The 14,194-nt window shown below is 29.9% G+C and overlaps 1 long non-coding RNA gene across 1 annotated transcript in view; it reads left to right on the forward strand.

The window, feature by feature from the left end:
* LOC148310979 (uncharacterized) overlaps window positions 1-14,194 on the forward strand; it is a 313,791-nt gene that overhangs the window by 207,760 nt on the left and 91,837 nt on the right. The window contains exon 3 of the long non-coding RNA XR_015837323.1: window positions 1,138-1,194. This is a non-coding gene — a long non-coding RNA (uncharacterized LOC148310979). The remainder of the gene's footprint in view (window positions 1-1,137; window positions 1,195-14,194) is intronic.

The raw sequence follows: 14,194 nt of genomic DNA on the forward strand, positions 1-14,194 counted from the left end.
TATATATATATATATATATATATATATATATATATATATATATATATATATATATATATATATATATATATACATATATATTTATATATATATATATATATATATATATATATATATATATATATATATATATATATATATATATATATATATATATACATATATATATATATATATATATAATAAATATATATATATATATATATATATATATATATATATATATATATATATATATATATATATATATATATATATATATATATATATATATATATATATATATATATATATATATATATATATATATATATATATATATATATATATATATATATATATATATATATATATATATAATATATATATAGAATAATCTCTTTCACGTGTTGAAAAGGAGACCATTACTAAGTAGATATCTATTGCATATTTTTAAAAAATGGAGAATGACATTTTCATGTATGTAAATGCCTCTTGCAAAAAACAATGGCCAAAAAGGTCAAAGTGAATATAAACATGCTATGTTTATTTTTATTGAAATTCTGTCTCCATAGTATTTAATTCTTCCAAACTGGGCAACTTAATTATATTTCTATACCCGTTTCTTCGCCGTTTGAACTTTACCAACCCGCATGATTTGTATTTAGGCTCATTGATATTTACAACATTTTGAGTGTGTCCAAATACTTGTTCGTAAATCAGGATTATCTCCAATTATATGAGTTGTTTTTCATATTATTTTTAACACCGCAACAAATATGAAGAAGAATATGGTAGTCTGGGCATTTAGATCCGTAAATGCCCAGACTTATTCTTATTCCAGACGTAGACTATATTCTTCATCATCTTTGTTGAGATGAAATTCTAGTGGTTCTAGTACAATGTTTTGAAATCGGATCATATATATAGAACTACCAAGAATTTGAGTAGTGTGGTTGTCAATCATGGGTAGAATTGGTGAATGTTACACGTGTGTAAGTAAAGTGATCACTTTAACCAGCTAATGACGGTCGTTAGCCCTGTAAATGCCCAGACTTCTTTATTCTTCTTCTTTTTTGTTTAAAAATTCATTGATATCACTTAGTATTACTTTGCACTTGAACCATGAATTTAATTTAATTAATTTTCTTTTTTCAGATAACTCGTGGTTGTTAGTCTGTTATGTGTTGGCAGATATAACGTCAGTTATTTTTGGTAAGTGTTCTTGCTTAAACTGTCGATCTTTGCTTATTATTATAATTCAAATGTCACTCATCTCATTATTTATGTCTTAAAAAGATAACGACTGAGGAAATGTCTCTTTAATTAGACATCTCATCAAAGATGAAGAAGATTATGGAAGTCTGGGCATTTACGGGGCTGACGACCATCATAGGCTGGTTTAAGTGATCACTTTACACACGTGTATCATTCATTAATTCTACCCATTATTGACAACCACACCACTGAAATTCATATTATTCTTTAATGAGATGACAAAAAATAATATGAAAAATAGCTCCTTTAATTGGAGAAAATCCAGATTTGTGAACAAGTATTTGCACAAACTCAAAATGTTGTAAGAATCGTAATATTTAGATAAGTAAATATGTTAAAGTATATATAAAAAAAATATTAAAGCAAGATTAATGGAAAACTCCAAATAAAAGCTTGATGTAAACGCTACGCCACTGGTAGAAGAAATCGTCTATCACGAGAATTGTTTTCACATCCTGCTATACAATTATATAAAAGAAAGAGAGATATCAAGAATATAAGTATTTATTTCCGTAATTTTTTCATTCTAATAATATGTTAGATATATTTTTGTCACGTATATTTATCATGTATTACACATTGTACCAGTGCATACAATGAGACCTACCAAGAAGCATAATTGATATATCTAAAGCAATTATATGCAGAACGTGCCTTTTGTTTTAAATATGTAAAGTTAAATAAAAAAAAACCTAAAAAAACATAAATTTATTGCGATGTCACTTTTTTTTTTTAAAACGTAAATTGAATAAATACAATGTGAGGAAACATTTGATTCTAGGGATTGTTATAATAAATTGTAGTTGATAAATTAAATTGAAATTTTGATTCAAATTTGGGAAAACACTTACAAAAACATGAAATCATTTATTTTTGTAAGATCATAAATGCTTCTTTTTTTCATAAAACCCGCATTTCTCATTTCAAATACAGACACCGTAGCGTTGTTTGGTAGACGCTCGGCTGCGAAACTGGCGTTGCGGGCTCGATTCCCGCCAATTGCAAAATGAATATTAGAAAGATTTATTCACAATTGGTCTGAGTGTTTGTCATGTATTTTTCACATGTTACCTTCCCTTTCCTTACCACTCTACTGACAAAAAACCCTCTAAAAGTAGATTCTTTGTGTGTTATTCTATTTAAAAAATGCTTAGATTAAAATTTTTGAATTGTTACATGAAAATTGTTACTCCATAAATGCCTTCACAATCAGAAACATTGAGATCAAAAATGACGCTAAGGAACATACATACATACGTTAAAGAGAACGAATATTATCCTTATTGTAATTTGGTATATCCACTTCTTAAAACTACATTTTATAAGTATACGGAATTTTTCCAAATCCATGATTCTCAATGTCGTGTAACTACGGATACCAAATTAGTGCGGGAAGCTCCGAAAACAACTTAATATATATGTAATATAAATCCGTCGAGAAAGTAATAGTTAAATTATTACAAAGACGTGGCCCCTACATAGATTTTGTAAATTCCTGAATAAATAAACCCCAGTGGATAAATTATTCTTTGAAAAAATACTTTAAATATATTTACCCCAAGTGATATATGAATATATGAATAATGAAAAACAATCGTTTTCAGAAAAAAAAATTTTTGCACCTCTTTAACGTAGGTATATCTACCACAAACTATAATTTTACAAAAGGGTACAAACTTTTTTCGGCCTGGATACATTTATACAGAGTTGCCTGAACATTGCGTCCTATGACCTGTATGTAGGTATGGAGGTAGGTACTTACGCACGTATCTATTCTTTTTAGTAAGGAGTTATTTCATTTTTTTATTGGATGTATTGTAGATAAACTTTTTAAGTCATGGTTTGTTTTCAATAGCTATGTGTAGGTACATTATTTTTCATTTAAACAAATATATTTTAAAACCAAATGTAAAATATTTATAACAAATAACTAAGATTTTTCCGTAAGTCAACTGGGATTAGTTTGGCTTCCGGGCGTGGTCGTCAGAGGATGCTGCGGTGTTCAAACATGGCCGCCGTGTCCCCCCTCCTTTCCTCTTCAAATCGACCACTTGAAAATATTCACCCCAAAATATATACATACCCATCGTCGCCATGGCAACTATACAATGAAGTGTACGTGCTCAAACGCTTCGATAGAAATATTTCCATCTCCTTTTCACGTGTAACGTGCCGAACCAAATAAAAGGGATGGGAATATTGAATATTTTGTCTCTTTTTAACAAATGGTCTGATTGTAGGAATTCTGAGTGCGCGCTATTCTAACGATTTTGTCTATGTAGCGTTTACTAGCGAACCGGAAGAGCAGGTTCTTGCTGGGTTCTGAATTGGAATAAGTAACGTGTGGCGAAGAAAATGCAGACGCGAAATATTCATAAATAAGAATCTTTAAAAAAAAGGATATTGAAAGAAATACCAGTATATTTGAATAATAAATAATAGGATTTTGTAATGAATATTAAATTATTTAAATTTGTTATATTCTTAGTCTGTTAAAATATTATCATATAATGTTTGTAAGAATCCTCAAAAAAGAAGCTTGGATTAAAATTGATTTGTTTATTTTTTAAATATACCTACATATAAGCAAGCGGGTACCTACTAGAAATTCTTGCTAGAATATTTGCTTTATTAACTTTTCTGATACGAATGTGTTCTTATAGGAGTTTGTATGAATTGTCTAATTGGTTTGTTATTTATTCTATTTCATTAAAATTATTCGCATTTTTAATACAATTATTATATAATTAAATGAAATCCTTGTAAATTTTTAAATCCATTAAAAATTAAAAGTAAAAAAAGAAGACACCGCATATAATTTAAAAAAATAAAAATAATCAGTATGTACCCACCTTTTAAATTTACTGAATTTCACTAAGAATTATTGATTTATATCAAAACCAAATACAAAAAATAGCTTTAACTGTTTTCTTTCAAAAACTATTTCACGATAGGTATTTTAAGGACCACGTCAACACTATTTGAGAACTAAAATTGGAATGATCTGTTGACGCCTTTATTTTTACATAATGAATTAGAAAGTTGTGGAAATCTGCGCTGGGATTGGTTGCAATGAGGAACGACAATATCTTCCTTACCTTCTGTATTCTTTGTTTTGAGAAAGGCTTTCTCTTTTACTGTTACTACCAAATAGTGAAATATACATACGTGGGTACAGTGTGTTCAAAACGTTTCTTACAAAATAGTATTAAAATAAATACGCAACCTTAGGTATCTATTTCTTCAAATATTTTTAGTTGGAAAATAATTATACGCTTGAAAAAACATTTATTTGTGTATTTTTAAAAACGTATATCGACCCTTTATTTAGCCATTATATTTGCTGTGGCGTAATTATAGACCTATAATTGGCGAACAGTCGCCTAATTTTTTGATTTATAAAATTGTTTAAATTGCTAAAAAAATAAAGGTAGCTGAAATTGTGGCGGAATATATATATGGTAAATATACAAAATAAATAATAAGTAGGTAAAAAGGGAGGGCAATTTTTTTTATTCCTTTTTGAATTTAATTTTATTTATTATCAACTTTTTAATAATATTTTATTAAAAATTGAAAATACTCGTATATAAATTTGTACGAATCCACATATGCACCCTCGAGTTTCTTTCTTTTTTCTCATTTTTCTGCCTAGTTTTTTTCCTGAATTTTCATTTCCATTTAGCAGTATTGACTTTCCAGAACTCCTTCACTTACCTCATCTGTATCCTATAATACCGTATTTCACTCGTACCTACATGCTAAATGTGAGGCCCAGGAATGACGTTGGTTTTATATAATTAATCAACAAGTTAAAACCGCATTGATCCAAAGTAGTACTCCCCTCAAGCAGATAGGGATGATAGAAAAATGTCTATTTTATAAAAATAATTTTTAAAATGTCAATTTTCACTGATTAAAAACACTAATTCAATTAATTGGAACAAATTTTCTACTTTGTAGGTTCTCTTTACAATTCATATCCATGTTTGAATAAAAGATATTTTAATTAAACGATGTATTTTATAACCGCAAAGGGCAAATTAAATTTACCTTCCAATTAAATTTCAAAGATTTGGAGACATGGAATAAACGCACCTTATTAGGGAAGAGGTAGTTGATGAAACATACCCCTTATCCCGCAAAGTAATAAGGAAGTAAATTGAAAAACTTTCCCTATTTCTACAAACCAATTACGTAACCCTTACATTTATAACAAAAACTCTAGGACATTAAGGTTTTCAAAACTTATTCAATTTTGAAAAAAATGGTTCATTTGAATGAGCTTTTACAACTTTAAAAACTCTTTGCTCAGAAAACTGTTCATGAAATTCCCTGAAAACTTTTATTACCATTTACTGTAAAAAGTATCAACTCAATCAAGATGAAATATAGAAATTGTCATTAAAAGTAATATTGCTCTCTAGTTTAGTTAAGTTATTTTAAATCTCATTCAGGTTTTAAATAATTGAAAAACTTTTGATTCAATGCTTGTATTTCAGATAAATAATTTTTAAATGTGTATTTCAAAATATACCAAGTTAATAATAACAATATCTAGTACATATCTCAATTTTAATATATTAAAAACCAGTGAAGTGTTATTGAAATAGAATAAAGCAATGAAAATTTTAATATACGGTTTTAAATAAACATATTTTTTGGTATTTTTTTATTATTAAAATGTTACATTTGTAAATTTGTGGTACTGTAATATTAAAACAATATTTTCGCTTAACTACTGTTCAGAATTGAATTATTATATTTAAAAATATATTCATAAAATTAGACTTGATAACTTAAAAGTAACATATTTACAAAAATTGCTTAAATAATTTAAGTACATGTTGAAGAAATATAATAACAAATTAATTTTAAAAAAAAGTGTTGTGAGTGCTGAAGTTCGTTGAAGAGGGTCCATCGATGAATTGTATCATCTTCTGTTACGTATACTGAAGGTATACCGGAAAGAATAGCACTCAGGATACATTCAGTATACGTACAGAAAGTGGTACGCTATCTTCAGTGCAGCCCGCAGGAGGAAGCAGTAATGTACCTGAAACACATCAAGACAAGAGAAGAAAAGAAATCAAGAATTTTGAAATAATTTTAATTCCGTGTAATTAATTCTTCAGCCGTAGAAAGCAATAGCAGTGATGACAAGGATCTGAAATGATAAAACAAAATATTATTTTATCTATTTTATGGGAATGAACAACAAAAGGGAAGACAAGAAAATACGTTTTCTTCAGATAATGTAAGTCGATGTCTCAAAGAGGAAATAGTACGAGAAATCAGCTGCGTGAATCTTCTCGGAGTAGCAGGAGCGGAGAAGGGAGTAGGAGGTAAGCGCTCCCAGAGGCGCAATCGGTTCCGCGTTATAAAATAAAACATTCGATTTACGGCGCGTTAGGGAGCCGTACCGGCGAATACAACCGTCTCTCGGCCGTACTTGGGACTGTGTACTATGTAAAAGCTCCGGTTGTATATCTATAGAATCGTAAGACGACTGCGCAGCTTACCTGCGTAGAGTCAAACGTAGGCGGGATGCTTCATAGAAAACGGCGAGGTATCCGAATGGAAAAAGGAAATACTTCGTTCAGAGGATAGTGTGAAAAAGGCATTAGTAAAAAAGGAGTAGCTCCCACTACGACTCTTTTTGTCTCACGTTATCAGCGTAAGACTCATTTTATTAAGTTCTAGAGAGCGTCATGAAACGTGTTCAGTATTATAATATTTGAGAAAGAAAAGATACGAATAAGGCTAAATTAGAAGCGCTCGTCACAATAATAAATTTTTCAGTATGTAAATGAAATGCTATTTGACCCGCGCAAAATGAACCCCTGTTACAAAAAAAAACTTTTGTACAAAATGCCCTTCTTTGATCTTCCAACCTCTGGCATCTTGCGGCTATGATTCCGGAATCAGGTACGATCTTTGCTGAAACGAGGAAGCTTTTGCTTATAACGGATATAAGGGGCCGTACAATCTAGATCCGGAATATTGATAAGGGGAGGTTATTTAAATTTCGACTCATCCAGACACATTATGTACGCTGCGGGTTAAACGTGTTCGCCATCCCCTTGAAAAGTTCACGTTTGTGAACTTGTTAAGGTAAGATTATTCTGAAAAAAATACCTCCTGAATTTGAAATAAGATTTCAACATAGTAGATGGCTTAATATTCAAATGAAAATTTGAGAATAAAGTTTCTTATTTTCGTCATCAGCAAATATTGTACATCGAAAAATCCTTAGGACATTTTATCTTTTCGTTTGATAATCCATTGCTTTCAGCACAAGACTCAATAATAATATGCTACGTACGCCATTTGGTAAAATGAACTTTTTATGTAAAATGTTGCCAATATTGGGTGCAAAACATTGCGAATTTGTACCGTATTACAAGGGCGTATACTTTTAAAATTATTTAGCCAATCTCTTGCAAATAATTTGCAAAAATTTAAAAAGCTAACCGCGTGGTTGGTTGAAATATTTCTATTGATTTCCTTTAAAATGAAAGAATTGAGCCAACTTTTGTTTTAAGTGATTTATGGCAGCAAAAGGTACCCGTGTTGTATACAAGAATATAGTGCTTTTATTTCGCAAAGAATCTTTTGTCCAAATTTTAACAAAGAACATTCGTTTTACACAGCGTGGGAGATAAAAAGAGGGATATGTTTAGAGTAAGGGGTGAGAAAAGAAGAGAGAGACCGATATTGAGTTAAGGAACGAGGGAGTGTCAGGAACAATGGTTTATTATTTTAGTTGTGTAGGTTTTAAGGTACGACTGTAAAGTTCCCTTCACTAAAAATTAATTAAAATTTAGAAATTTCGTTTGGATAAAATTATAACTAAAGAAATATAATAATTATAACATCATAAAACTAATACGGATGAAAAATAATTTAACAGAAAACAAATATCTGCCCATTTGAAAATGAAAATAATTCATTTTAATAGTACAAATTAATGTCGCAATCTTAAGCAACAACGGTAATTTTAAAATATTTTTTAAAGTGGTTACGTATCCAAAACAAATATTCTGTATTTTTCATTCGATTTGGCGGCTCTGCGATCGTTAATTTCATTTTTGACGTTTACGAGGGAAGCTAAGCTTGAAACTTGGCAGTAGAAATACAAGAGGAGAGGGGATACTACACACATAGGTATATAAACACATATAAAGGATTTCGTATACACACGCGTCTTCATTCATTCGTAACCATCGGAACATGGAGGATAAAAGTAAAGTTATTAAATATTACCTTCACATCAAACGGAGTTGTCTTCAGCGAAGAGCATCTGTAATGGATAATAAATATAACATTAATTTTACGACTACAACATTTCGAGATGGGAATGGCACATTGAACATTTTACTACGTAGCGTCTAAGAGAATTTGATATTTTAATACCAAATAGACATTGAAATAATCTAGGGAGAATACTACGTTTTACTTTCACATTATTATTCTTTATTTAAACGACATCGCTTTTGCATCAACATATATTAACTAATTTGCTTATTTAAAAAAAAGAGAGTATTAAAAATAATGCAGGAAATGGACAATAATGTTAGAACTCACCTGTTGTCGGCACATTTATGACAGATGTTTTGTTAGTAGATATTCTTAATATTGCACATCGGCCTCTATTTTAATTTCTTCACAATTCTCAGATAATTCATAATATGTTATATTTGTTAGAATTTGATTTGTTTGTTTATTAGCGGAGTTTAGAATTTGTTAGTACATTTCAGTTTTCAGTTTCAGGAGAGCGAGCACTTTCAGGAGCTTCAGACGTGCGTCGCTTTCCGGCGTCTGGGGGCGTCTGTCGGTCTCCCGCGCTCCGGGGCAGCGTCGCGACGTTCTCCCCCACCCTTTCCCGTCTTCCCTCTACCCTTCCCCAGCCATGAAGAGGGAAAAGGAAAGACACACAATCCCTGGTCTCGCTTTTGAAATTTATACCGCGCAACCGTTTGCGATCAAAGCTTTAATCAAGCCTGAAAGTCGTTGTCCTCCTCTCGCTTATGGTCTCCTGTTACCAGAAGAGCGAGATATTGAACTCGTATCCGCTGCTTTTTCGTATTTGAAGAGTTTATATTAAAACTGTGTATGGAATAGTATGCTTGATGAGGCCATCTTGCGTTCTATCGATAAGTTTCTTTTTTTCGCGTCTAATTTTGTTTCCATGACGCCTTCTGTTTTTAATCTGTCGTTTATACTGGCAAACACGTCTAGTGTTTGTTTCATTCATTCACCTGGGGCCGTTTGTAGTAACATCAGTCCCAGGCGATGTCTGATTTAGTATAAACTTACGTCAGTGTGGATGTAAGCATCTCGCACGTCATACGTCACCGTGGCGACGTTGAGCGATGACTCAAACCTGAAAACAGTAAATCAAATTAAATACATTTTCCACCTATAGAGCGCGGTAGTTGGCGGTTTATAAACCGATAATAAAATATTTCTATTTTTGGGTAATAAATTATGAATAAAGCCTTGTTTGAGATTCATTGCTTACATTTTAGGTAGGGTCATAAATCATGTAGGACAAAAACGTTTCTCGAACAGACGACAGATGTCACTGTTATATGGCTGGTTTTCGGTCATGTGCTACTGGCTACTTTCAACGCCTTACTACGCACTACACCTACCAATGAACCCTATATAGTATAAAGAAATACCTCGAGGGCGATGATTAAAGTTTGGCTTTAAGATATTAAAAATAACATTCTTGGGACTAAAATATTGTACATTATATTAGAATTATAAAAGGGGTTTTAATTCCTTTATGTGGGTACATTAGTCATACATTTTAAATTATATTTTCCTATCATCATTTAGTAAGTCCAACGAAATTGTTATTATATTATTGTCTGTGAAAAAAATAATATACAGTAAACTAAAAGATTTTTTGTTACATATCGGAGTTTAGAGTATCAAAGTATTTTTTTTTGTAAAATGATTTTAGATAACGCACGTTTTTACAAATTTCGTTTTGAGGTATCATTTGACTAATTCATACACACACACACACACATATATATATATATATATATATATATATATATATATATATATATATATATATATATATATATATATATATATATATATATATATATATATATACATACATAATGGACGATTTACTTTAAGCGATAGTAGCTACCCATATACATAAAACCCGCAAAGCCTATTTTTATGAGGGGTGTCAGCTGGTAAACAGAAAGTATATTAGAAAAATGGATCACAAATATTTGGTAAAACATTAATAAATAATATATCAAGTAAACATTAATATTTATTGAATTCAATTTGCAATCGATGGGAGTCGAACGTGCGACGCCAGTTTCGCAGTCGATTGTCTGACTCGCGTCTAGGAAAGGAAGTACAGACAACATTTTACGATGATATTGGAAAGATATTTCACGTAATGTATGTGAATATTGTGCTCGTATCCATGTAGTGATTGAAAAACATTATTGTTCCATGATCTTGTAGGTGTCTAAATATTTAAATGAAAAATTACTCTGAAAATACACAATTGATTTGGACATTGTGCATTTAATTATGTTTTTCATATTCGATGATTGTAATAATCATAACATTGAGTATTCATTAATTTTTATAAATATCATACAAATATTGTATTGATTAATACTTCTTATGTACCGTAGATCATCAAAAAACAAAAGTTATTTTAAAATTTTGTGCATTAAATTAATTTGAAAGTAATTGTTACAGCTATTCATTAAAATTGTTGACTTTTTAAACAACTAATGTTTATATAGGAATATGTATTATCATTAATTATTATTTTTCTCATTGAAATCGAATATATAAAATAAATAAACGTAACAATGATGCAGTAGCATAAATGGATTAGAAATAAGGAATTAAAGAAATAATACATTAATTAAAGAATACTTCCATACACATTCGCCATTTTTTAAGTATTTTTTTTTACATTGTCGTCTAATTATATAAGTTTCTATAATATTTAAATTTAAAAACAATGAATGAATTAAGTATGCAACGTTAGAGAAAGAATAAACAAAATACTGCTTAAAAAACATAAATTTACTTACTTTGCTAAACTGATCAAAAATAGGTACTCAAATCACAAAATAACACAAAATTCACTGTATATGATGCCACACAATTTATAAAGAGAGACCAATACGTATTATAAAATTCTTACGAGCATTTCACAGAGCGTAGGCCTAATTTCGTTCGATTCTCCGTCGCTCGGAGCAGTCCGCTTGGTACGGAGTTCAAACTTAGACCTTGTACTCGCTATGCGCAACTAATGGAAAATGAAAATATTACACCGAGGCCAGGCCATTCCATGTTGGCCCTGATCATATCATTCATTGGCTGACAGATGATTATGGTCCCCCATTTATTTTTTGTCACAGAGGAACAGCTGAAATTTATTCTATTCATGCAGGGCACAGTTCGCGGTTCCTTGTCGCTCAATGAGCCATGCCCACATTTGGACGCGTAGCATTGTATGTGTGCACGTTTATGTTTGACGATGTTTGGTAATGTTACACATACTCGTATATGTGTACCATAAGACATTTGCAAGTATTGGTTGATTTAAAGCTCTACGTGTATGTCACGATTTTTTGTATATAGAACTTGCAAATATGATTTAATATATTTGTTTATAACATATGTATCAGGAGATGCATGAATGTAGAAGAGGCGAAGAATGTTTGCAAAGACAGAGATTCTCTCTGCCTACCCCTGTAGGGAAGCAACGTGATGGTTAGTTAGTTACTTTATATTTTGTTCAAGTCAAAACATGACTCAAAAGTCTAAAAACTTTTTTCAAAATTGAAATATTCAAATTAAAACAAAAATGATTGACTAAATTTCAGTGTTAATATTTATCATTATTTAAACTCTTTTAATATGCACACGGACTGTAATTATAATACTATTTTTAAATGATTTGTAGGGCACCATTTTCATCATCATTAAACTTTTATAAATAAACGTAAACTCAATCAATAAATAAATATAAATCAATAATTCAATCCTTGTAAAAAAATTAGAAAATATTTTATAAACAAATATGTTCTTATTTTTAAGGATTTTCTAAGTATTATAGTTTATATTATATCTGCATGTAAAAGAATGTGCCATTGCATGTGCCATTGGCCCATCATCAGTCAGTCACTAGCAAAATAACGTTCTCTTAATTTAATGCAATTATTGGGAACTTGTAATATCACTTCACTTATGATAATTGTAGCTAATCGAAGCAAGAAACGCATTTTGTTTAATTCATGTGGAATAAACAGTTTTTTTAGATATTCTGAAGCCGTTTATGCATTTATTTAAACCAAGGCAGATATAATTTATGTTATACCTTTTCGAGGAAAGGCGACCGGTGGAATTAATGATAAAGTTAGCATAGGTTTATTTATAAAAAATGTGAGGAAGCAATAATAAGTTTGAGTTAGACTTGAAGTTGTATTCACATTTTTAGGTATAAATATGGATATAGGTTCGCCTGGCTAAAACAAAATCTTATATAATAAATTATAGAACTTTTTCAATGTTAGTTGATAAATCCAAATCACCAACGATCCGTAAGAATATGATTAGTAATATTTATTAACTTTTTTTTATGAATTATTCGGTTTTTAAGTAACTTGTCATTTTTTTATGTTACTTAAACTTATTTGTTAGTATAATATCATCAATTTGTTATTGGAGGATAGTAGATATATTGAGAGAATTTGTTATATGTAAATTAGTTTTGCGTATCTAATGAAGCCATTAAGATACTTTATTATTTCATTAAAAGTTTTAATACGTATGTATTTCGATTAGTATGTACATGATTTTGCCTACAAAACTTTACCAAATAAATAAGTGATTCTTGAGAATTCTCAAAAAGAGCAGCAAAAAGCAATCTTCAATAGATATAATATATTCTGTAATATTTGAAAAATACTGCTTTTTTTAACGAAAAATGAGAGACATTTTTCATTCCAGCCATCGCTATTGTATGATGATAGATCCTTGATTATGTATAATTAAAGTTTAAATCATTAAAATATTTACTCTACATGGAAACTTTCATAAGTTGACTGAAGAATCCTGCAAAATTAATACTCCCTAGTATAAAAATCTTCCATCAGCTTTTTTTCTAACATTACTACGCATGTATTATGTTTTTTTTCTTCATTAAATAGGGGTGCTCGCGCAAACTTTACGAGGGGAATTTAAGGGCGTGTCCTAGACCGCAAACGCCATTTTTATTATTTGACAACTAACCGTTATTTTTATGTAAAATTTTATAATCTTGTTTGTCAAATTGCGCGCTCGTAAAACGTTTAAAAGGTGAGACGAAACCGATCAAGCTATTATGAACTGTACGAAAATAAAAACAAAATTGTTTCTAAACCATAAAAGTGTTTTATAGGGACCAACACAAATTTCCTCAAATGGGTACTAAATAAATCACTCACAAAGAAAGGAAGTGATCTTAAATTTGACTCGTAAATTTATCAGGAGGGAATAAAATCATCGGGCGACGATATTTTACATTGACAACAGTATAAAATGAATGACGAAGTACGGTGATAAGTAGATACCTAAAATTTCATACAAAAATATTGTTTGCATTACGCAAACACACAAATCAAATATGTGTGTTTGTGTTGAATAAATAAAAATAAGAAAGCTTTTTTATTTTTTATTGTTACGTCACCGGTTGATATGGTAGAATCCACTACTTTTTATTGATTAAATTATTTATTTACGGACTTTGTCCATTAAAAACAATTATTTTCCAGGAATCACATATTTTAGAACGACTCGACATTTTGTTGTTTTTTTAATCATAACTATTGTACATTTAGGGTCTCTGGCTTTAAAAAAACCTTTATGCTGTATTAAAGTATAGCAGTAT

This window comes from Brachycentrus maculatus, unplaced genomic scaffold (assembly GCF_059751285.1).
Source record: "Brachycentrus maculatus isolate JH-2025_06_01 unplaced genomic scaffold, ASM5975128v1 h1tg000081l, whole genome shotgun sequence".
In the NCBI taxonomy this organism is placed as follows: Eukaryota; Metazoa; Arthropoda; class Insecta; order Trichoptera; family Brachycentridae; genus Brachycentrus; species Brachycentrus maculatus.